At 37.7% G+C, this 22,969-nt stretch overlaps 1 protein-coding gene across 5 annotated transcripts in view; it reads left to right on the top strand.

Annotated features, from left to right (window-relative positions):
- The window catches only part of LRBA (LPS responsive beige-like anchor protein), a 720,084-nt gene that overhangs the window by 325,374 nt on the left and 371,741 nt on the right, over window positions 1-22,969 (top strand). The gene's annotated exons all lie outside the window — the stretch shown is intronic.

Genomic DNA, 22,969 nt, shown 5'->3' on the forward strand with positions numbered 1-22,969 from the left:
TATGCACAATCTATGCTGCAGAATTTGATACTTGATAGTATACTGTATTATATGTTTTATGTGTAGATTGTAAGATATTTACCTGAAGTTACTGCCATAGATCCTAGCTTATTAATGATCCTGTAGTATATCCTAAATGTATGTTTTATCTGATAATTACTTGTCTTGATTCATAAGTTATCTTAAAAATTTCATTATGTTAGATATTAAATTAGATGAATTGGTGTCAACCAAAGAAGCAAGAAATTTAAGCAATAAATTTCAAAATAACTGGTGATGTTTTCTGAAGGATATTTAGAAATTAAGAAAAATGTAATAGATATATCTGAAAAAGAGACATACCATAGATAATTGTTACAGATTTGGAAATTTTGGTTGCTATTGGTAAAGAACAATTTTTCTGTAACAATTTACTCTTAAATATTTCGATTAGAAAAATTTTAAGTTCAGTTGGTAATTTCAAATTGTAATTTAGGGGTCCTTGAACTTTAATAGCTCCTGGTGTAATTTTTTGTATCAAAAATTTTCAGAAGTATTTTAAAGGATTGGAAGCAGCTGAAATTATTTAAGGAATGTGAGAAAGTCTCATGTTTCCATATAGATTTGGTTGGAGCCATGCAGTCTGTTTTTAGCAATTACCCCAGAACAAACATCATCTGAGAACCACAGCAACAGTTTAGCGAACCTTGCAATTTGTTGTCAGATCTGCCTTCTACTTCAGACCACTGTAGACTCTTCTGGTAGCTTATATTTGGCTGTTTCAAGTTTTGTTTCTCCTGCCTATTGGAAAAACTTTTTCTATTCACATTTATTTAACACCAGCTCTCCATCACTTACTGTGCACAGTAAGGCACTTGAAAAACCAATGTGAGTAAAACAAATATGTCTCTTGCCCTCATAGAACTTTCTGTCTAAAAGAAGAAACAGGAAAGTGAACAATTACAAATAACTTAAAAGCAATGATGATACTTTCTCACTGTACATAGCCATAAATAAGAAATAAAAGGCCTTTTCTTTTTTTTTTTTTTGGTCTATCTTTAGGCTTTCTTTGGTAAAAGATCATAGTGATTTTGTGGAAAGACACTACTTGGTGTTACATCTGTATTTATATTCTTGACTCTTTCACTAACTGGTTATGTGACAGTGCACAAGTTAAACTAACAGAATCTTAATTTCATATGCATCTGTTTATTAGAGACAGATTACCTGTGAAAAGAAGGCAATGGTAGTTGGTTTGCATTAGAACCTGAGGTTTAAAGGAAGAGGGAAATGTTAACCTATTGCAAAGATGGCAAATGTTGCTAATAAAATAAGCTTATTAGATAGTAAGATCCTCTTTAGCTCTAATATTTTGTTTTCTAAAAGTTTATTCAGGAATCAGGAAAGAATATCTAGAGCTTTGTATGTTAGTATCTGTATCTACATGTGTACATTCTCAGTTGCTTAGTTGTGTCCAACTCTTTGCAGCCCCATGGCCTGTAGCCTGTCTGGTCTCTCTGTCTTTGGAATTTTCCAGGCAAGAATACTGAAGTGGGTTGCCATTCCCTATTCCAGGGGATGTTCCCCACCCAAGGACGAAACCTGACTCTCCTGCACTGGCAAGCGGATTCTTCACCACTAGCGCCATTGGGAAGCCCTATTTCATATTTATATAATGATAGCTAACACTAATTGAGCAATTAATTTAAAGCCAGTTATTGAGCCAAGATCTTTATAAAAATTATCTCAATATATCTTAAAAACAGGTCATTGAAAGTTAAAGGTAATTGGCCCTATTTTATCAATGAAGAAACTATCGTGAATGGGCAAGTAAATGGAAGAGTTAACATTAAAAAATAATGTTATTTTATTAATATAGTTCATTTACACTGCTGTGTTAGTTTCAAGTGCATAGGAAGGTAAAAGGACAAGTCTGCTGTATAGCACAGGGAACTTTACTCAGTATCTTGTAATAACCAATAATAAAAAAGAATCTGAAGAAAGTATGTGTATAACTGAATCACTTTGCTGAACACTTGAAACTAACACACATTGTGCATATGTTAATCCTAAACTAATTTCTCTCCCTCCATCAACATTCAGAAAACTAAGATCATGGCATCTGGTCCCATCACTTCTTGGCAAATAGACGTGGAAACAGTGTCAGACTTTATTTTTCTGGGCTCCAAAATCAATGCAAATGGTGATTGCAGCCATGAAATTAAAAGATGCTTACTCCTTGGAAGGAAAGTTATGATCAACCTGGATAGCATATTTAAAAGCAGAGACATTACTTTGCCAACAAAGGTCCATCTAGTCAAGGCTATTGTTTTTCCAGTGGTCATGTATGGATTTGAGAGTTGGACGGTGAAGAAAGCTGAGTGCAGGAGAAGTGATGCTTTTGAACTGTGGTGTTGGAGGAGACTCTTGAGAGTCCCTTGGACTGCAAGGAGATCCAACCGGTCCATCCTAAAGGAGATCAGTCCTGGGTGTTTATTGGAAGGACTGAAACTCCAATACTTTGGCCACCTCATGCAAAGAGTCGACTCATTGGAAAAGTCCCTGATGCTAGGAGGGATTGGGGGCAGGAGGAGAAGGGGACGACGGAGGATGGGATGGCTGGATGGCATCACTGACTCGATGGACATGGGTTTGGGTGGACTCCGGGAGTTAGTGATGGACAGGGAGGCCTGGCATGCTGTGGTTCATGGGGTCACAAAGAGTTGGACATGACTGAGCGATTGAACTGAACTGACTGATCCCCCACTATCACCTTTGGTAAACAAACGTAAGATTGTTTTCTGTATTTGTGAGTCTATTTCTGTTTTATAAATGAGTTCATTTGTATCATTTTTTTTTAAGATTCCACATTTAAGTAATATCATGACGGTACTTATCTTTCTCTGTCAGTCTTACTTAATATGATAATCTTTAGGTCCATCTAAGTTGCTGCAAATGGCAATTTTCATTTTTTCTATGGTGGAATACTGTTCAAGTGTGTGTGTGTTTACCACATCTTCTTTATCCATTCATCTGTCTGTAGACATTTAGGTTGCTTCTTTGTCTTTGCCATTGTAAATAGTGCAGCTATGGACATTGGAGTGCGTATATATTTTGGAATTAGAATTTTCTCTGGGTATATCTCCAGGAGTGGGATTATAGGATCATTAGTTCAGTACAATTCAGTTGCTCAGTTGGTGTCTGACTCTTTGCGACCCTATGGACCGCAGCACACTAGGCCACCCTGTCGATCACCAACTCCCAGAGTCCTCCCAAACCCATGTTCATCGAGTCGGTGATGCCATCCAACCATCTCATCCTCTGTTGTCCCCTTCTCCTCCCGCCTTCAATCTTTCGCAGCATCAGGGTCTTTTCCAATGAGTCAGCTCTTCGAATCAGGTGGCCAAAGTATTGGAGTTTCAGTTTCAACATCAGTCCTTCCAATGAACACCCAGGACTGATCTCCTTTAGGATGGACCGGTTGGATCTCCTTGCAGTCCAAGGGACTCAAGAGTCTTCTCCAACACCACAGTTCAAAAGCATCAATTCTTTGGCACTCAGCTTTCTTTATAGTCCAGCTCTCACATCCATACATGACTACTGGAAAAACTATCACCTTGACTAGATGGACCTTTGTTGACAAAGTAATGTCTCTGCTTTTTAATATGCTGTGTAGGTTGATCATAACTTTCCTTCCAAGGAGTAAGCGTCTTTTAATTTCATGGCTGCAATCACCATTTGCATTGATTTTGGAGCCCAGAAAAATAAAGTCTGACACTGTTTCCACTGTTTCCCTGTCTATTTGCAATGAAGTGATGGGACCAGATGCCATGATCTTAGTTTTCTGAATGTTGAGCTTTAAGCTAGCATTTTCACTCTCCTCTTTCACTTTCATCAAGAGGCTCTTTCGTTCTTCACTTTCTGCCATAAGGGTGGTGTTATCTGCATATCTGACGTTATTTATATTTCTCCCAGCAGTCTTGACTCTAGCTTGTGCTTTTTCCAGCCCAGCGTTTCTCATGATGTACTCTGCATATAAGTTAAACAAGCAGGGTGACAACATACAGCCTTGACGTAGTCCTTTTCCTATTTGGAGCCAGTCTGTTGTTCCATGTCTAGTTCTAACTGTTGCTTCCTGACCTGCATATAGATTTCTCAAGAGACAGGTCAGGTGGTCTGGCATTCCTATCTTTTTCAGAATTTCCCACAGTTCATTGTGATCCACACAGTCAAAGGCTTTGACATAGTCAGTAAAGCAGAAATAGATGTTTTTCTGGAACTCTCTCAGTTTTTTGATGATCTAGCGGATGTTGCATCTCTGGTTCCTCTGCCTTTTCTAAAACCAACTTAAACATCTGAAGGTTCACGGTTCATGTATTGCTGACGCCTGGCTTGGAGTATTTTGAGTATTACTTGACTAGCATGTGAGGTGAGTGCAATTGTGAGGTAGTTCATGGAATGTTCCCTTAATATCTCTCATTTTCTTGAAGAGATCTCTAATCTTTCCCATTCTGTTGTTTTCCTCTATTTCTTTGCACTGATCACTGTGGAAGGCTTTCTTATCTTGCCTTGCTATTCTTTGGAACTCTGCATTCAGATGAGTATATCTTTCCTTTTCTCCTTTGCTTTTGGCTTCTCTTCTTTTCACAGCTATTTGTAAGGTCTCCTCAAACAGCCATTTTGCTTTTTTACATTTCTTTTTCTTGGGGAGGGTCTTGATCCCTGTCTCCTGTCCAGTGTCACGAACCTCAGTCCGTAGTTCGTCAGGCACTCTATCAGATCATACGGTAACTCTTTTAGTTTTCCTGGGAACCTTCAAACTGTTCTCCATAGTGGCTGTACCAGTTACATTCCCACAAGCAGTGTGGGCTGAGGGGGTGCCTTTTTCTCCACACTCTCTCCAGCATATGTTATTTTTAGACTTTTAAATGATAGCCAATCTCACTGATGAGGTGACACCTCATTTTAGTTTTGATTTGTGTTTCTCTGATAATTAGCAGTATTGGGCACCTTTTCATGTGCCTTTAGCATGTGTAGGCTTCTTTGGAGAAAAGTCTGTTTAGGTTTTCTGCCCATTTTTTGATTGGGTTGTTTCTTTGATATTAAGCTGTATAAGGTGTTTGTATATTTTTGAAATTAAGCCCTTGTTGGTCTCACTGGGCAAATATTTTCTCCCAGTCTGTAGATTGTCTATTTGTTTTGTTTATAGTTTCCTTTGCTGTGCAAAAGCCTTTAAGTTTGATTAGATCCCATTTGTTTCTTTTTGTTTTTATTTCAGTTACTTGTAGGAGATGGAACCAAAAACATATTGCTGTGATTTATGTCAGGGTATTTTGTATATGGTTTCCTCTAGGAGTTTTATAATATCTGGTCTTACATTTAGGTCTTTAATCTATCTTGATGTTTTGAATACTGTAGCTGTTTCGTGCCAATGGAATTTTTCACAGCAGTACGACAAAAATTTTAAATTTCTGTGGAAACACAAAAGATCCTGAGTAACCAAAATAATCTTAAGAAAGGATAACAAAGATGGAGGAATCATTAGTATTACTAAAAAATGCCATTGATAATTTGATTGGGATTGTGTTGAATGTGTAGATTTCCTTTGGCAGTATGGTCATTTTCATAGTATAGTTTACTTCAAGAACAGAGTATATTGTTCCATCTGCATTGTCTGCAGTTTACTTCATCAGCGTTTTATAGTTCTCAGGGTATAGGTATATATACCTCCTTATGTAGGTTTATTTCTGTTTCTTTTCCCCCTGTTTGATGCAGTGATAAATGGGATTGTTTCCTTTGTTTCCCTTTGTAATAGTTGGTTTTAGTATATAGAAATGCAGCAGATTTCTGCATATTAATTTTGTATCCAGGGACTTTACTTTTTGGATTCCTTTTCTTTTTCTTCTCTGGTTGCTGTGTCTTGGATATCTCAACCTGTGTTGAATATAAATGGCTTAAGTGGGCATTCTAGAAGAATACAAGGAAAAAAAAATCTTTATGATCCTGGGTAAAGCAAGGATTTTAAAAGATATGTCAAATGCATGATTGACACAAAAACATAATAAAAAATCATAAGCAGCTATAGCTTCAGTAAATTTAGAATACTGGATGGATTGGCATCCTTAAGGTGTAGAAACTCCATAATTCAATAATAAAAAGACCACGTAAATTTTAAACAGGCAAAAGATATGATTGAACATTTCACCAAAAAAATACGTACATGAAAATATGATCAAAAAGCACACAAAAATACACTCAATATTATTTGTTATTAAGCAAATTAAAACTAAACACTGTATTTCTATTTGACTGCCTAAAATTAAAAATTAATAACCAGTGCTGGTGAAGATATGGAGGAACTGGAACTCTTCTACACTGCTGGTGGATATGTAAAATGGCACCTTGGAGAACAGTTTGGCAGCTTCTTTAAAAAGCTATGTTTAAATAAACCTACCCTACTATCTATGCCTGGAGAATCCCATTGACAGAGGGGCTGGTGGGCTATAGTCCACAGGGTCTCAAAGAGTTGGACACTCCTGGCGAAGGCAACTGATTTTGCCATTCTCATACACCTTATAGTATTTCAGAACAGCTAATTTAACCTTCTTTCTCTTATGCTTGTTCTTCTTGGGAGTGGTGTAAGACTTCTTCTTCCTTTTCTTAGCACCACCACGAAGTCTCAACACTAGATGAAGAGTGGACTCCTTTTGAATGTTGTAGTTTTTATGGGCAGTCACTTCGACAGACATTACTGTGGCAAATGTTGTCTGACCTATTGTTTCAACAAACCAGAAGACAAGTAATTGTATATTGGCTAATAAAGATATGAGCTAACAACAGCAAAAAAAAAGAGTTGGACACGACTGAAGAGACTTGGCATACACGCACGCTGAGATCCAGTCCTTCCAGTACTGGATATTCACCCAAGAGAAGAGAAAGTATACAATAAGTCCCTTACCTAAGGACTTTCAAGTTGTGAATTCTCAAAGATATGAACGTGCATCTGGTTCCATCAAGGAACGAGGAACCAGAACCTATGCCATCAGCCTCAGGCCTGAAAGAAATTGCAGCTTGTCTTCTGTCTCCTAATGCTCACAGTCCTTCATTTCTACCTTCTTACACCTCCTGTCTCTTCAGTCAGTACTGCTTCTTGGTTGTTCTCTTTTTGCCAGCCCCCGCATGCCATCTGCTGTACTGTACTACTGTACTTTTTTAGGTGCTGTATTTTAAGATTTAAAATGTTCTTATTTTTTATTTTATTTTTTCATATTATTTGTGTGAAAAGTATTAGAAACATATTACAGTACTATATGGCCAATTGTGTTTGCTGGGTACTTAGACTAACTTTGTCAGATTTGTGAACAAACTGAAATTACAAATGCACTTTCAGTGGCAAATTTACTTCTTTTCAAGTTTGGATTCTCTGTCTCATTGCTGTGGCTAGGACATCCTAAACTATGTTGATTGAAAATGGCTAAAGTTGGTGTTCTTGTATTATTCCTGTTGTTCCTGATCTTAGAGAATATTCTTTCACTTTTTCACCACAGAGTATAGTGTTTGTTCAGGGTTTGTCTTATATGGCTGTACTCAATTTCTTCTAGAAATTTTCTAGCTTTACATTTTACATTTATGTCCAAGATCCATTTTGAAGTTACTTATGTAAATGGTACAGGGCATGGATTGTAGATCATATTTTGCATGTCAATATTCATTTGTTCTGCTGCTGCCAAGTCACTTCAGTCATGTCCGCCTCTGTGCAACCACACAGACGGCAGCCCACCAGGCTCCCCCGTCCCTGGGATTCTCCAGGCAAGAACACTGGAGTGGGTTGCCATTTCCTTCTTGAATGCATGAAAGTGAAAAGTGAAAGTGAAGTCGCTCAGTCGTGTCCGACTCTTCGCGACCCCGTGGACTGCAGCCTACCAGGCTCCTCCGTCCATGGGATTTTCCAGCCAAGACTATTGGAGTGGGTTGCCATTGTCTTCTCCATCATTTGCTCTAGCACTGTTTATTTAAAAAAAAACCAAAACAGTCCTTTATCCACTGAATAACCTTTGCAGCTTTGTCAAAAATCTTAATCCATCTATTTGTTGATCTGGACTTTTTCTTCCATTTTCTTCATCTCCTACTATCCTTCTGCCAGTACCTCACTGTCTTTAATTATTGCTAAGTCTTGAAGTCAGATTGTATTGGTCTTCCAGCTTTATGCTTTTGACACTACTTTTTTCCACAAGGCTTAAAGTCAGATATTAGTGGTCTTCTAGCTTTATTGTTTTTCATAGTTGAATTTCCAAATGTAGTTTAGAATTAGCTTGACAGTTTCTATCCTATTGGGATTTGATTTTATTTTGTTGATGAATTTTGGGGGCATTTTTATCATGATTATATTGAGGCTCTGAATGCATGAAAAAGGAATGTCTCTACATTTTTATAGTCTTTACTTTCTCCCAGCAATGTTTTGTTGCTATTAGTATATACATAAATGCCCATCTTTTCAGATTTATACCTATGTACTTCATATTTTTGATGCTGTTTTACTTCAATTTTTGATTGTATTTTTTTCATTGCCAGTGTACAGAAATACAGTGTTTTACTTTTTTTTAATGTTGAATCCTGCAACCTTAATTAACTCAGTTATTTTAGTAGAGTTTTGTAGTTTCTGTCTGACTTTATATGTAGGCAATTATATTGTCAGCAAAAAAAAAAAAAAAAAAACATCTGCCTTTTTTTTTCTTTTGGTCATACTGTTTGGCTTGTGGGATCTTAGTTCCCCTACCAGGGATTGAACCTGCACCCTCATCAGTGAAAGAGAGGAGTTTTATCCACTGGATTGCTAAGAAATTCCCTACTTCTTCCTTTCTAATTTGGATTTTTTTCTTGGTGGGCGGGGAATTTTGTTCTTTTCCTTTCCCAGGTTGTCTAGCATAATGTTGAATAAAAGTGATAAGAGCATAAATCCTTGTTGTTATCCTGATTTTAGGGGTTCAGGGAGACATTCATTCCTTTATCATTAAATATGATGTTCCTGTAGGTTTTTCATAGATACCTTTTATGAAATTATAGAAGTTATCTTCTATTCCTGGTTTGCTGAGAATATTTGTCAAGAATTGTTTTCTCTTATAAATTCAATTTGGTGTTTAATGTTAAAGCAGTCATTTTTGGGTGTTAAACCAATCTTGTATCCTGACAGTGAACTCTTTTTCATCATGAAATATTATCCTTTTCGTTTATCATTTAATTTGATTTGGTAAAATTCTGTATGGAATTTTTACATGTAAATTCATGAATAATATTGGTCTGTTGTTTTCTTGTAATACCTCTGACAACTTTTGGTATCAAGAAGATGCCAGCCTCATAAAATGAGGGGGAAGTGTTTCTTTCAAATCATAATCTCAACAGTTTGTGTAAAATGAATATTTACTCCTTAAATGTTTTATGGAATTTGTTAGTAAAAGCAAGTAGATCTGGAATTTTGTTGGGTGGATTTTTAACCCAAAGGCAATTTTTTTTAATACTTTAGACCTCTTTCATTAATCATCAAATTTGTCCAGTTTAGTGGCATCAACTTATTCATAATATTCCTTTATCCTTTTAATATTTTCAGACTTTGTGGTGATGTTACCTGTCTGATTGGTAATTTGTAATTTGTAATTGGTAATTTGTGTCTTCTGCTCCATGAATTTTTCTTTTTTCTATTTTTTTTGATTTCGTGATTTTTATTATTTCCTTTCTTCTGCTTTGGGTTAATTTGCTGTTGCTTTACTTAAAGTCATTGACTTTTTAACCTTTTTTTCTTATATAGACTTCTAGTCCAATAAACTCACGTCTCAGGTAGCATCTCATATTTCGATGGGTTGTATTTTCATTTCTTCCTGTTCAATTTCCTTTTCAATTCTGCTTTGATTTTTCCTTCGAACTAAGGATGATTAGAAATATGTTACTTAGTTTACAAATATTTCTGATATTCCAGAGACCTTTCAGTTAATCATTTCTAAGTTAACTCCATTCAGTAAACTTACTTTGTATCATCTGAATACATCTGAATTTTAATTTTTTGAAATTTGTTTTATGCCCGAGAATGTGGTCTGTCATGGTGAATGTTTCCAGTACGCTTGAAAAGAATGTGCATTGTGCTGTCACTGGGTATAGTGTTCTGTAAACGTCAGGTCAGCTTGGTTCCTGTCACACAGAACTCTGCTGATTTTCCGTTGACCTGCCTGTCACTTACTGAGTGAGGGATGCTGAGCTCCCCCAGGGTCGTGCTTGCCTGGCCTTGCATGGTCTCCTTAAGTGCTCGCAGCGACTGCTCTCCACCGAACCCTCGAGAGCCGCCTCCTCCACGTCTCTGGTGCTCCTTTTCTCCCAGTCCTCTCCTCTTCCTTCTCGGTCCTGAGGACTCTTGCCAGCTCCTCTCGACACCGAGGTCTGTCCTCCAACTCAGAGGACGGAACTTGACTTTGCTGAGTTTGCCCCTCCGTGTGTTTTGGGCGAGAAACTCTTAAAACAGTGAACTGGGGGAACTGTCGGGCTCAGCTTATTGGTTTCCCATCTCTAAGGGGTCTGTATGTTTTGTTGTCAGATGTCTGTTGTCTTGAAAACTGTTGCTTCTTTTATTTTGTTTGGTGTTTTCCATCATTTTGTTTTGTAGAGTAAGTTGCAGTTACTCTATCTTCAGTTAGAAATTCTCCCCTTATCTACATTATTTTAGCAAAAACTGTTCATTGTTTGGTATATGGCACTGTGTGACATGATAAAAATTCAGAACTGAATAAGTCAGTATTGTCAAGGAATTTATAGAACAAACACGGAAATAGATACATATAAATTACCATAAAATCAGATAATAAACAGTACTCAAACTCTAGTATTATGAACTAAGTGGTGTGACAACAGTAAGATGTAATCAAGTCTAAGTTCATAGGGGAAACAGTGATGACATTTGAACTGGATTTTGTTAGATGAGTGAATTTTATTGTGTGGAAAAGAAACACTTCGGTAGATGCTTTTTGTTGTGTGATTACTCACCCAACCAGTTGGATTTTTTAGTGCCTGCCTGAAATTATGAGAAAACCACTGAATATTTCAGACTATTGTGGAACTTTTACGCATTGCTGATGGGAATGCAAACTAGACTAGAATGCAAATGGTATTACCACTTTGTAAACTATTTAGTAGCTTCTATAACGTCATTGTGTAATTCCAAAATACTATTTAGGTATTTCTAGATATTTACTCAAGTGAAATGAAAATGTAGTTCACAGAAAAAAATACCTGTGCTGTATGTGTACAGTGAATATTATTTAACAATAAAAAAGAACAAATTACTGATGCATGCAACATCATTGATGACTCTTAAGTGCATTGCCCTGGAGGAAGAGCGATTCAAAAGGCTCTGCATTATGTTTCAATTTGTGTAACATTTTGGAGTAGGCAGACTGTAGGGGTAAAAATCAGACCTGTGATTTGTAGAAGTTGACAACAAAGGGGTACAGAATAATTTTTTGTGTGATAGAACTGTTGTGATTGTGTTTGCGGTTGCACAATTGTGTGCCTGTGTGCTCAGCTGCATCCGACTCTTTGGGACTCCATGGACTATAGCCCACCAGGCTTCTTTTGTCCATCGAATTTTCCAGGCAGTAATATTGGAGGTGGTTGCCATGTCCTACTCCAGGGGATCTTCCTGACCCAGAAAATAAACCAGCATGTCCTGTATTGGCAGGTAAAGCATTCTTTACCACTGCACCACCTAGGAAGGCCACACAGCTGTGTAGAAAAAAACTTAATATAGCAGACTCCTATCTTTAGATAGAACTGGTCATAAGGTGTTTGGTAGCTCGAACGATAAATAGTTCCTTACATAAATATAAAACCTTCTGTAAATGGTAAAAGTAGCTCAGTTTGCCTGTTTGTACAAAGAATATAGTTTATGCTAAGCATCTGCTTTTATTCTGGGAGTCTGGAATTATGTTGCATGCTAGGTAGAGGATACCTTAGTGACCAGCACCAAATAAAAACCTTGGAAGCTGAGGCTGTAATGAGCTTCCCTAAACAAATGTTTCACACATGTTCTCCGTGCCATTTGACTGTGTAGGAAGAGTACTGTTGGAAATTTGTGCTTGGTTTCTTCTAGACTTCTCTCCTTGTACTTCTTCTGTTTGCTGATTTTGACTGGCATCCTTTTGCTATAAGAAATTACAACCCTGAGGATAACTCTCTGCTGAGTCCTGTGAGTCCTCCTGGTGAGTCGTTGAATCTGGAGGTATTTTGAGAGATTCTGACACCACAACTGGATGATTTATTGAAACTCATAAAATTGTCTGAGTTTTGTCCTCAAAAAGCCCTTATGTTTTAATTGTGTTTACAAAGAAACAATTCTAGAAATTGTTAGGCTTCTTAAATTTGTAACTGTTCATAACTATAGGAAATTATCTCATGAAGTAATTTTGGATGATCAGGGCAACCCACTCTAGTATTCTTGCCTGGAAAATTCCATGGACAGAGAAACCTGGTGGGCTACAGTCCATGGGGTCGCAAAGAGTTGAACATGACTGAGCACATCAGCATGGCAGGATGATCATGGGATTTGGCCTCATAGAGCTATGGATTTGAAATCAACTCTCTTAATTAGAAGATTATTTTTGGCTAAGCCTCAGTTTTCTCAGGTCTTGAATGGCTATGTTAAGGAATCTTTCATATGAAATGTATTGGAAAGCTTGAGGGGAATAAAGGTTAAGAAGGGGGTCTTTTATAAATAGATTTTTGTCAAGAGAGCAAATCCTGTGGACTTAACACATTGCATGTAATTAGGTGGTGTTGAAATGGCTAAAAAGTGAAAAGTTAGTGACAACCAATTATATTTTAGGCTATACTTGTATTAAGAAGTACATTCATTTATATCATAATCCATTTTAGATAAAATATTAGGCCATAGTTAGGCATTTTTTGAAAAGAGAAAACTCCAGGGTCCATTCTGAAATCAGAACAGCTTTCCATTATTTATACAGTCAGGCGGGTGTAATCTCCTCGGCTCTGTCTCATCATAACAAAGATTTGAAGCGACGAACGTTAAAGCCCTCGGCGCGTCATAGCTCTTGCTTGGACAGACCGTGTTATAGCTCTTGGATTTTGAACAGACCATGTTAGAGCTGTTAGACAGATCAGTGTTACAGCTCCTTGTTACAGCTCAGTTTTATTTATAAAGTAGCAGGAAAGTACATCCTTGAGGCGTGAAGGAATGCCAACCCAAAGACTCAAAGAGGAGAGAGCCCCGGCCCTTTGGCTCCTCTTTTTATGTGTCTTTTCCTCTTCCTGGGCCTGCCCTATGTAAATGGGACTAGCCAGGAGTGCTGTTTGTTCTACCTGAGGTCCTCACTCAGGTCCTCGGACCTTCCTTTGTTCTGTTTATGCAGGCTTTTCCCTTCCTTGTCTTTTAGCAACCGCCATTTTGGACTCATGTGTCCTTTTCTAACTACCTAATCATCCTAGCTCTATCTGTAGCCCATTTGTGGTTGGTTACGATTATAACCTAGACTTTTTGAAAAACGCTGGGTCATACCTGCCTTTAGGTAACCTACCAGTTTTGATTTCCCTGCCTGCCATCTCACCTGATAGTACTGCAGCTTCAACATGTTGTTATTAAACTCACTCTCTGTGGGTAAGCTTCATGTATGACATTTAGGGCCCCTTACTGCCAGTCCTTGGGTCGGCCTTGCCATTCAGTCTGTTTCGTGTATCTTTAGCCACACCAGGCATCTTGCATTTCAAGCACATTTTTCTTTTTTTCCTCTCAGGTTCTTCTTTGTGTCTTCAATGCTCTTCCAGTCTTATTTGCTTAGCTCCTGTTTATCTTTAAAAAGGAGTTCTATTTGTCTTTAAATTTTTTTCTGAAATATGTTTGCCTCCCAGTACTTTACAAGCCTTCTCTCTTCTTCTGAAAAGCATTACCTAATCCTTTGGAGAAGAAAATGGCAGCCCACTCCCACATTCTTGCCTGGGAAATCCCGTGGACAAAGGAGTCTGGCAGGCTATAGGATGGGGCTGCAAGAGTCTGGACAGGACTTAGTGAATAAACCTTCATCATCAACCTGTATTTAAAAATCTTTAAAAGCCAAACAAGGTGATTTTGAAAAAAACACTGATGGGGTTATCTTCATACTCTTTGTTGTTTCAATTGAAATGCAAAATACTAAAGTGGTTTGTTTCAAATGTTAAATATTAAAAAGAGATTAATTTCCATTTCAATGTAACCGTAAAGACAGAGATTCTGGATGGAGAAAGCAAATGTAGAGACTGTGTGTGATTGCCCTCTTAAGTCATCTTTTAAAATAAATGCATAATTTCATTGAAAATAAAAGCATTACTTGATAGATTATTTCACAGTGTATATGTGTTATGATAGCACTTGATAGATGTATATATCACAGCACTTGTTGATTTGCAACCCCGAGTTAAACCAGTGACATTCAAAACTGGCCCTGTACACAGAGGGCAAGGAGAGACCAGGGGAAGAGGCAGACCGCTCCAGATTGGTAGGTGACAGTGTAAATAAGCAAAGGAACTTGGAAATGAGGCTTGGCTTGCCCAGCTACTGGATGAATCTCTGCACTCACCCTGAGAATGTTACAAATTTATGTGCTGGCCTTAATACAGGCCAGACAGTTGGAGTAACATTTACACCCTGAATGCTCTGTCCTTGAAGCGGCCCCTGTGTGAGAACAGTGGGCACAGCATACTTTGTGAATACATGGAGGGAAAGGCGTCTCCAGTCGCTGTGGTCTAGTTTGTGTGTCGACCAGCAGTTATATCCTGATGGTGACCTCCAGCAGCCCTAGCGCACACACACTGTATTTATATATTGATACAGTGCCTACACATGGTTCTGTTTTCCCGCTGGACTGAAAGATACTTAGAGAATAGTGGTCTGTGTGCGCCCAGCTGTGTCCGACTCTTGTGACCCCGTAACAGTAGCCTGCCGTGCTCCTCTGTCCCTGGGATGTTTCAGGCACGAGTATTACGGGGCTGCCACTTCCTCCTCGAAGGGATCTTCCTGACCCAGGGACCGAACCCGCATCTCCTCTGTCTCCTGCTAGCTGAATTCTTCACCTGCTGAGCCATTGGGGGAGCCCTGTTTAGACAATGAAATAATGTAATATCTTGATCTTAGTATTCTTACTGCTTGGACAAGTACATGGGGTGCATGGATGTACCTGTCAGCGCTTGACACTTAACTGAGGGAGAGCACTGACACGGAATGCATAGGTGTTTCTTCTCACACTTTTATTCTTACCTGGTTTTTTTCACAGGAAAGGGTTGGATATAACTCTTAATATCTTAGTTGAATGGGAAACACAGGAGTAAACTCCATATTCAAGGATAACATTTACTATATTCAAAATAGTTCTTGTACTTTTACATCATATTTGGTGTACTAACAAACTTATGTAGGTAATAGTAGAGATCATACTCATTGACATACCTTCTCTCATGGGTTTGACATGCCTTTGCTACCTTACTGGACCCTGGTCTGACCGAGAGTTGTTTGCCTTCCTATGAATATAGTACCTTCAAAGTTTTGTCTTTGACAGCACCATATATGTAGGGAGACAGTGAAGGACCAGGAACCCTGGAGTGCTGCAGGCCATGGAGTCTCAAAGAGCTGGGCATGACCAAGCAACTGAATAATAACAAAAACTTTCTCTAGAGATTCAGGATCTACATCCTCGATCTCTCTGTTCCCAGAATGACCATTTGCCACCAGATGGTCAAATTCCATAAACTCAAAGTGACTTTAGCTAGATTACACTTTGTTAAATACATTATGTCAAGGTATAGATACGAGCAATCCAGTGAATTTACTCAAGTTATGTTTGCATTTTAACAGTTATTTGTTAATCTAGTTAAGTTGCCAAATTGTAAAGTTTGTTGAGGCTTTCCTGTAATTCATATGCCTTCATCCATTGGAGATTTGGGAGTAAATATAATCATCTTTGTTATTAAACAATGTTCCCATTGCATAGTTTGCTTTGATTCTTTCTATTTCTTTCAAACCTTTTTCACCTTTTCAAAGAGATAAAGCCATAGTTCTCAACCTTGTCTACATTTAGAATTGAATTGGTCGGAGGCTTGGCTATTTATCTGGATTCTTTTAAGCTACTTAGATGATTCATTAATCCTAACAATTTGTACTTTGGGAGGGATCAGATTGCAGCAGCACTTAACAATGAAGATAACATATACTGTGTTTCTTATAGTATTCCTTCTCATACTGACATTCTGCAAAATCCATTTTGTAGTAATCGGATGGATGCTGTCATGCAATCACTCTCTTATCCTCCTCAGTAGTGATATTATGGTATCAGGACAAAGTCTAAACTTCCTATAAAGTTTAATTTTATGATCTTTTACTTTATCATTTATGACATGTCATGGATTATATTCTATTTGTGATAAAATAAGCCTCTGTGGAAAAGAAAATGTGTTAGAATTTAGAGCATATTTTGCTTTCCCCTTAATTATCCCTTTCAGGCTTTGAAGTGTGCTTAGATACTTGGCTTTTTAGTTTCAGATAATTTATATACAGTGTCTGAAAACTCCGAAGAGACAGCTCTACACATGGACATCACCTGATGGTCAATACCGAAATCAGATTGATTATATTCTTTGCAGCCAAAGATGGAGAAGCTCTATACAGTCAGCAAAAACAAGACCAGGAGCTGACTGTGGCTCAGATCATGAACTTCTTATTGCCAAATTCAGACTTAAATTGAAGAAAGTAGGGAAAACCACTGGACCATTCAGGTATGACCTAAATCAAATCCCTTATGATTATATAGTAGAAGTGAGAAGTAGATTCAAGGAATTAATCTGATAGACAGAGTGCCTGAAGAACTATGGACAGAGGTTCGTAACATTGTGTAGGAGGCAGTGACAGAAACCATCCCCAAGAAAAAGAAATGCAAAAACAAAATGGTTGTTTGAGGTCTTACAAATAGCTCAGAAAACAAGAGAAGGTAAAGGCGAAGGAGAAAAAGAAAGATATACCCATCTGAATGCAGAGTTCCAAAGGATAGCAAGGAGAGATAAGAAAGCCTTCCTCAGCGATCAATGCAAAGAAATAGAGGAAAACAATAGAATGGGAAAGACTAGAGATCTCTTCAAGAAAATGAGAGATAACAAGGGAACATTTCATGCAAAGATGGGCACAATAAAGGGCAGGAATGTTATGGACCTAACAGAAGCAGAAAATATTAAGAAGAGGTGGCAAGAATAGGAGAACTATACAAAAAAGATCTTCGTGACCCAGATAACCATAATGGAATGATGTCTCTCTTGGAATGTGAAGTCAAGTGGGTCTTAGGAAGCATCGCTACAAACAAAGCTAGTGGAGGTGATGGAATTCCAGTTGAGCTATTTCAAATTCTTAAAAGATGATTCTATGAAAGTGCTGCACTCAATATGCCAGCAAATTTCAAAAACTCAGTAGTGGCCACAGGACTGGAAAAGGTCAGTTTTCATTCCAATACCAAAGAAAGGCAATGCCAAAGAATGTTCAAACTATCACACAATTGCAGTCATCTCACTGCTAGCAAAGTAGTGCTTAAAATTCTCCAAGCCAGGCTTCAACAATACATGAACTGAGAAGTTCCAGATGTTCAAGCTTGATTTAGAAAAGGCAGAGGAACCAGAGATCAAATTGCCAACATCCATTGGATCATAGAAAAAGCAAGAACATTCCAGAAAATCATCTACTTTTGCTTATTGACTATGCCAAAGCCTTTGACTGTGTGGATCACAACGAACTGTGGAAAATTTTTCAAGAATTGGAAATACCAGACCACCTTACCGGCCTCCTGAGAAATTTGTATGCAGGTCAAGAAGGAACATTCAGAACCCGATGTGGAACAATGGACTGGTTCAAAATTGAAAAAGAGTGCATCAAAGTTGTATATTGTCACTCTGCTTATTTAACTTATATGCAGAGTACATCATGAGAAACGCTGGGCTGGAAGAAGCACAAGCTGGAATCAAGATTGCCGGGAGAAATATCAATAACCTCAGATACACAGATGACACCACCTTTATGGCAGAAAGTGAAGGGGAACTAAAGAGCCTCTTGATGAAAGTGAGCGAGGAGAGTGAAAAAGCTGGAGCTCAACATTCAGAAAATGAATATCATGGTATCTGGTCCCATCACTTCATAGCAAATAGATGGAGAAACAATGGAAATAGTGACAGACTTTATTTTGGGGGACTCCAAAATTACTGCAGATGGTGACTGACTTCAGCCATGAAATTAAAAGACACTTGCTCCTTGGAAGAAGTTATGACCAATCTACACAGCATATTAAAAAGCAGAGACATTACTTTGCCAACAAAGGTCTGTCTAGTCAAAGCTATGGTTTTTCTAGTAGTCATGCATGGATGTGAGAGTTGGACTATAAAGAACGCTGAAGCGCCAAAGAATTGATGCTTTTGAACTGTGGTGTTGGAGAATACTCTTGAGAGTCCCTTGGACTGCAAGGAGATCCAACCAGTCCATCCTAAAGGAGATCAGTCCTGGGTGTTCATTGGAAGGACTCATGCTGAAGCTGAAACTCCAGTACTTTGGCCATCTGATGCAAAGAACTGTCTCATTTGAAAAGACCCTGATGCTGGGAAGGATTGAAGGATGGAGGAGATGGGGACAACAGAAGATGAGTTGGTTGGATGACATACATGGGTTTGAGTAAGCTCCAGGAGTTGGTGAACAGCGAAGCCTGGCATGCTGTAGTCCATGGGGTGAGAAAGAGTTTTACATGGCCAAGCTACTGAACTGATAATTTGAAAATGAATGGAAAGAACTATACTTTTTGAAGCAGCTTGTAAAGAATCCGCCTGCCAATGCAGGAGATGCAAGAGACACAGGTTCCCTCCCTTGTTTGGGAAGTTCCCCTGGAAAAGGAAATGGCTACCCACTCCAGTATTCTTGGTTTGGAATCCCATGGACAGAGGAGCCTGGTGCACCTGGGGTTGCAAAGAGTCGGACATGACTGAGTGTGGGCTGAAACATTTTAACGTAATAGCAATTCCTCTGAGATACAGTTTAAGGATTTAAAATAAAGTGATACTTTAAGATAATTCTAATAGGATTATCCTTTAAATTTATTTTGTAAAATGTTTTGTGGACTCAAAATTTCCTTTTATTTCTAAAGTTTACTTCTGCTTATTTTTTATGTAATCAAATTGTAGGCTATTTATAAATATCTAGTTCACTGTGTATACTGAAACCTCTTTTAGAAATTTTAATTTTCCGCTAGATTTTATATTTTCTGTCTTTGGGATATATATCTGTCATGTGTTCAGTATTATGATAACTTTTAAGAGCTAATTGAGAAAGAATGTTTATGTAATAATGAAATAAGGATTTCAGTAGGATTTTTTTCTTGTAGGATTGTCATTATAATCGAAATGTTTTAAATGCTCATTTGAAAGAACAATCCAGAGATAGAAAGGATTTATGTCTTTCATATACCTTTTAAAGAAAATATGGCTCTTTGAGAATAAGGTCAAGATAGGTCTCTGATCAGTATCAGAAGAAAGGGGGAATCTATTTTCAAACTTTTTTAGAATTCAATTGTTTTTGAGAGCACACTATCTGTGGAGTATCGATCGTCAGGGTCCCGTAGTTAGTCAAAGGCTATCTCCTCTGACTCACCCCTTAGTGTGGTGTCATCCTCCTCCATGTGATAGATTGTTACAATCTCGGGCAGTGTAATTACACACGAGCCAAGTGGGTCATTTATTTCTTTACCTTCACCATTTACCAAAAATCTCCTTTATCTTTGGGAGCCAGATCTTTCTTTTGCAGTAAAAGCAAAATAATGGCACATAAAACATTACATGTAAGAACTAAGCACCGTAAAATTATTAAGAGAATAACTTTAAGAAAGCAAACTGTTACATTTTGTGTTATTAATTCTATGACAATTGTATGTAAAGCACTTAGAATAGTTTTAGGCCCATGGTAAACATCCACGTTTATTATTATTATTATTATTATGCTTAATAAATTAGAATTGAATATTCAGTATTTTTGACTAGAAAACCTAGAACTACTTTGCTTTTCTCTGTTATATGAACACCTGAAAAACTTAAAATCATTTTTAAAATATTAATTTTAGTGTGCTGAGAAATTATACTATTTTAATGTATTTTTAAAAATTTTCAGCTATGTTCTTCTGGAACCTATTATTTTTTCCACAATATGAACTGTTAATCTTCAGTGTAAATACTCTTCTTTAACTTTACATATAAACACAATGTTAAATGCTTCTATATATCAGAAACACATCACATTAATAATAAAATTATAAACCATTGAGATTGGTATTACTAAGGAAAAATCTTACGTTTGCTTATATGACCTTGAAATGTTTTAGCATATGTTAAGTATAAAGAAAAAACTGTGAATTTTAAGGTACAATTAAGCTTGAAATGTGATTTGTCTCTTTAAAAAGCAGAACACACTCATCTCCTTCGTGAGTGTAGTCTGTCTTCTCATAGATTGCTTCTTGTCCTTTCCTAGTTTTGTACATGTGCTCACCTCATTCCATCTACCTGTACATCTCTCCTCTGTATTTCTGTGAGTCCTGCTTTTTCTTAAAAGCCACATGTGAATAAGGATTCTTGCTCTGGGTCATGGTATTTGAATTCTGGAAGCTCTTATAATGTTGGTATTCAGCACCATTTCTTTGTCTTATACATTACATATTTGAGCTTTTAATTTATATGTAGCCTCCATGCAGATCAGCAGTTCCTTAAGGTCAGAGACTGTGTCTGTCCATGATATTTTCATAGTATTTTATATATTAGTGTCATTTATTTATTCATTCAATAAATATTTATAGAAAGTATTAAGGATTGCTGTATGCAAGCACTGTTCTCAGCACTGGGTATCTAGCAGTCAGTTAAAGAGACAAAATTTCCTGCCCTCATCGATCTTACGTTTTAGTGTAACATTTTAGCGCTTACTAAATATTTATCTAGTAATGAGTATTGTAACCTGAATGACTTCTGCAGCCAAGAGAATTTTTCATAGGATATGCTTTAGGATATTTTTGTAGACTATACTGAACAGTGGTCTTCCCTGATAGCCTAGTTGGTAAAGAATTCGCCTCCAATGCAAGAGACCCTGGTTTGATTTCTGGGTCGGGAAGATCTGCTGGAGAAGGGATAGTCTTCCCACTCCAGTATTCTTGGGCTTCTCTGTTGGCTCAGCTGGTAAAGAATTTGCCTGCAATGCCGGAGACCTGGGTTCGATCGCTGGGCTTGGAAGATTTCCTGGAGAAGCAAAAGGCTACCCACTCCAGTATTCTGGCCTGGAGAATTCCATGGATTAATTACAGTCCATGGGGTTCCAAAGAGTCGTACACAACTGAGCAACTTTCCCTTTCATAATGAATAATGCTATAGCAGGCATGGAAAATGATTTTTTTTTTTTTTTCAGTTTTGAATCAAGTTTCTTTTTTTTTTTTCCATTTATTTTTATTAGTTGGAGGCTAATTACTTTACATCATTACAGTAGTTTTTGTCATACATTGAAATGAATTAGCCATGGATTTACATGTATTCCCCATCCCAGTCCCCCCTCCCACCTCCCTCTCCACCCGATCCCTCTGGGTCTTCCCAGTGCACCAGGCCCGAGCACTGGTCTCATGTACCCAACCTGGGCTGGTTATCTGTTTCACCCTAGATAATATACATGTTTCAATGCTGTTCTCTTGAAACATCCCACCCTCGCCTTCTCCCAGAGTCCACAAGTCTGTTCTATACACCTGAGTCTCTTTTTCTGTTTTGCATATAGGGTTATCGTTACCATCTTTCTAAAGTCCATATATATGTGTTAGTATACTGTAATGGTCTTTATCTTTCTGGCTTACTTCGCTCTGTATAATGGGCTCCAGTTTCATCCATCTCATTAGAACTGATTCAAATGAATTCTTTTTAATGGCTGAGTAATATTCCATGGTGTATATGTACCACAGCTTCCTCATCCATTCGTCTGCTGATGGGCATCTGGGTTGCTTCCATGTCCTGGCTATGATAAACAGTGCTGCGATGAACATTGGGGTGCACGTGTCTTGAAACCTAACTTTGTCATGCAGGTGAAGATCAGGCAATTTAAGCCAGGTCTATTAGTATTAAATAATATGGCTTGTTTTGTAAGAAAAGATGCAGTAAAGTTTCAATATAAAAACAGTTGAAAGTGTCAATAACACACAAGCATACACAAAATACTAGTAAGTCTTCTTTGATAATATAGAAGCAGTTCCTGAGCACTTAGTCAGAATTAAGGTCCAATAGAAGGTTACTGTATACTTTTCATCATTTCACCACTAGATAAAAATGAGAAGTTTGGCTGATGCTCGTAATTTTAAGTCTGGGAGCCGAGAAGCATGGTCGAAGATATAAAGAGCATCAAAAAATTTTTTAAAAACCCCCACAATTTGGAGGGCCAGTGGATCTTTGCAGCAACGGCAGCTACAATTAGAATTGGTGGTGTGGATTCCAGATGGCAGATATTTTGTAGATATTGTCTTATGGTCAAAGAGCAGACTCAGGACTTGAGAAACTTGACAGTCTTATCCTTAGAAGCCCCTCTGGCCATTATGAAAAGACCCCACAGGATAGTCTCAGTGTAGGATGAGAAGAGAGTACAAACAGATTGAGGACTGACAGTTGGCCTCACGCCCTAAACAGCATATCAGTATAGAACTTTCAAGACAATAGCTGTTTGAAAATGCTTGAGGTTCCATGTCACTAAGAGTTTTAATTGGATAGAGTTTAATATTTTGAAGTCATGTGAAAATCTAATCATTAGACTACTAAAATAATCCTGAAGAATAATTCATTTTCATTAGCATCCGTGACTGTTTTTTACTGAGCGGAATAAATAGGTTAGGTGTTGCTCTTGGCAGTGGTGTAAAAAAATGGGAACAGCATGCTGGCTATT

The sequence above is a fragment of the Odocoileus virginianus genome, chromosome 12 (assembly GCF_023699985.2).
Source record: "Odocoileus virginianus isolate 20LAN1187 ecotype Illinois chromosome 12, Ovbor_1.2, whole genome shotgun sequence".
In the NCBI taxonomy this organism is placed as follows: Eukaryota; Metazoa; Chordata; class Mammalia; order Artiodactyla; family Cervidae; genus Odocoileus; species Odocoileus virginianus.